The sequence below is a fragment of the Hydra vulgaris genome, chromosome 11 (genome assembly GCF_038396675.1).
Source record: "Hydra vulgaris chromosome 11, alternate assembly HydraT2T_AEP".
Classification (NCBI taxonomy): Eukaryota; Metazoa; Cnidaria; class Hydrozoa; order Anthoathecata; family Hydridae; genus Hydra; species Hydra vulgaris.
Window position 1 is genome coordinate 18,716,943 of NC_088930.1, and position 3,104 is coordinate 18,720,046.

General features: G+C 25.2%; 1 long non-coding RNA gene across 2 annotated transcripts; it reads right to left on the bottom strand.

Annotated features, from left to right (window-relative positions):
• Positions 1-484: 484 nt before the first annotated feature.
• On the bottom strand, positions 485-2,788 carry LOC101234693 (uncharacterized). Of its 2 annotated transcripts, XR_010641624.1 has the most exons (3): positions 2,669-2,788; positions 1,089-1,414; positions 485-616 (listed from the first exon to the last, which is right to left on the bottom strand). It is a non-coding gene; the product is annotated as an uncharacterized LOC101234693 (long non-coding RNA). The 2 variants fall into 2 exon arrangements; XR_010641623.1 differs by lacking the exon at positions 2,669-2,788 and having other exon boundaries at positions 1,089-2,161.
• Between the last annotated feature and the right edge of the window lie 316 nt (positions 2,789-3,104).

Consider the following 3,104-nt stretch of genomic DNA (forward strand, 5'->3'; position numbering starts at 1 on the left):
ATAGAAAATTAATAAAAAAAGTTGTTGTTATCTTAACTTGTAATGATGAAACCGAAAATGTAATATTGTTAAATGTTAACAAGAGTTTAATTATAAATATGTGTTGACCCTTAAAAGTTACATAAGTTAAAATAAAAATAACATAAAATTAGGCCAATTATCAATATTTGAAATATTAGCACTGTGCACTTGTAGCACTTCCAATGAATAAAAACAATTGAAATTTTTTGTATAATCAGGTTATATTTGGTAAAACAGGATAAGGTGGAAATGACAATTATAACCTGCTAAATAACAATAACTCAAATGATTTGTTTCTAAAAAACTATTTTTTATTTATGTTTTTATTTAAAAAAGTATATATCAATTTACACTTTATGATAAGTGCACAAACACTTGTATGAAGAAAGCACAAAAACGTTTGTCTCGACAGCACAAATATTTTGGATGACTTTGAGTTAATCAAAATAAATCAAAGAAAGCGTTAAGTCAAAAGTTGATTCTATTATTTATTAATCAATGATTTAATCTTCAAACGGCATCAGACTTCATAAAGTTGGTTTACTTCTTCTGTGGTATAAAAACTTAATTGCCTCATTTTTGAAAAGTATCACTCCTAAAACATAAAGTGAAGAAGTTATTTTTAAATATGCATAAAAAAATACTAAACATATGTTGCCTAAAAACACACCAAATATAATTACAAACTTTACTAAAATGTATTTTAATACCAAATAAAAAAAAGTTAAATGGTGATCAAAAACCGTCACTTACAACACCTTACATTGTACACCTTACATTTATTCAAAATATAAACGGTATTAAAGATTCAAATACATGTGTATATTATTTGTAGGATATTTAATAAATAAATGGTCCCAATAAAATATTGAAACCATTTTAAATTTATATTCATTTTTATTTATTCATCAGTGTTATATATTTATGTTTATAAATACTTTAAACTTAAAAAAATAAAGGAACAGTTCTAAATAGTTAAGTAAAAACTTTATTTTTATCATGCCTTCGGCGCGGAATGAGTTGGTCCATTTTATTTTTGTTTTTATTAATTTATGTTAAAATGTTACCTTTTTTTGCATTGTTAGAAGTGGGTATACTAGATGTGGATGCATTATTTGCAACAAGCGCAATTTTTTCCTGGGTTTCCCTTAATGTTTCACAGACTTGACGCGTTGATTCACGCCCTTCATTCATACTCTCAGAATGTTGTTTTTCATGTTCATGATGTTGTTCTAAATGCTCTCGCTTGGTTTCAATATATATATCCAAATCTTTTTTATGTTGCTGTACTTGCCAATTATAATAAGGGTATGGACTTTTTTGCCTCTTTTGATTCAATACTTTGGCGTCGGTTTTGTCACAAAGGTTGTTTCCATGTTTGCAAGAGATTCCGCTATTAAACATAAAAAACAGAACAAAGAACATTGTTATTCCTTTGGTTAAATGAATATATTTTTTTTTTGCGCACAATTATATTATCAATGCAAAAATGAAGTGAAGCGTACAGTTATATTGTTAGAAACACTTTCAAAACGTAAATTTCAAAATTGGTAAAACACAGTAACATATTGGTATTCTAAATGTAAAGAAATTTTTGAAAAATTTAAGTACGGTTTAAATGCTGCTATTAAAAAAAGGTATTTTTGTTAATAGCAGTCGTAGTAAAGTTTTGAGAGCCATGAAGCAGTATTTTGGGGAATAAATATTTAATAACCTTCTTTTTTTTTTTATAAAAATTTTTTTCTGAATAGCATAAAGTTTTATAATTATACAAAGTTACATTGTTTGTATAAACTTTGACCCGAAAATAAAGCCAGTATATTTAAATTTTTACCATAAATAAAGATGTTCAAAGCTTCACTTTTCAAACATTTTATTAAATGAATTATTAATTGAACTAAAATACGACGTGACTTTGAAGACGCAAAATCTAATTTGAATATCCATCTTCTAATCTCGCTCGCACGTCATGCGCGAAAAACGAGGCTGTGTTGTTCTCTTTTATATCGCAGAAAATTTAAAGTTTATAGTTAGATGAGTTTATTCGATAACAATAAAAAGTTTTTAACAATTGAAAATTTAATCAGAAAAAACTTAAAATAAACTTTTAATCATTAAGTTGTTGTAAAGAGTTGGAAAAAAAAATTGTATTATCAGCAAAGTTTTAATTCCTGACATTAAAACTTTGACATTAAAACAACATGCTGCCGGAATAGTTATTATTAAAGTTTATATAATAAAATTCTTATATGTTGCGCTACTTTTTAAAACTCTTGAAAGCATTTATTATTATTACTACTACTATTAATTTTTTGTTTTTTATTTTTATTTTTTTATTCATTTTTATGTTTCTTAGATTCTTTTTATTTTTATGCTATTTAAACGGAGAATAAACTATGTATAATAAATATGTACATCGTTGACAATCTAGTATTGATTAAAGAGCTAAAAAATAATATGAACAAAATTAAATTTAAAAAAAAAGTATACTACTTAAAAGCTATTTAAACCATTGCAAACAATTTGTCTATGAATAACGCAAAGTTTCGCAAAGGTTTATACTAAGACCCCTGGTATTTTTAGCTGATGCTAATGATCTATATAAAACCTCAAAATACTGACAGTTATGTTTTCTGGTAATACCAACCTAATTCTATAACAACATCCAATCGTTTTTGTGATATGCGCACTGAGCAAACAAAGTTCTTGACTGATTTAAGTCGAATATACTTTCACTCTATTTAAAAAAACTAAATGGACTTCCTTTTATTCACCTTTCAAAAATTATTTATTTCTAAATGACATGCCTCTACTTTATATTGATAAGTGACATGCTTCTGCTTTATATTAATAATATAAAGAGATTAATACATAAAGAGATTTGTATATGAAGAGATTAATACATAAAGAGATTTGTATATGAAGAGATTAATACATAAAGAGATTTGTATATGAAGAGATTAATACATAAAGAGATTTGTATATGAAGAGATTAATACATAAAGAGATTTGTATATGAAGAGATTAATACATAAAGAGATTTGTATATAAAGAGATTAATACATAAAGAGATTTGTATATGA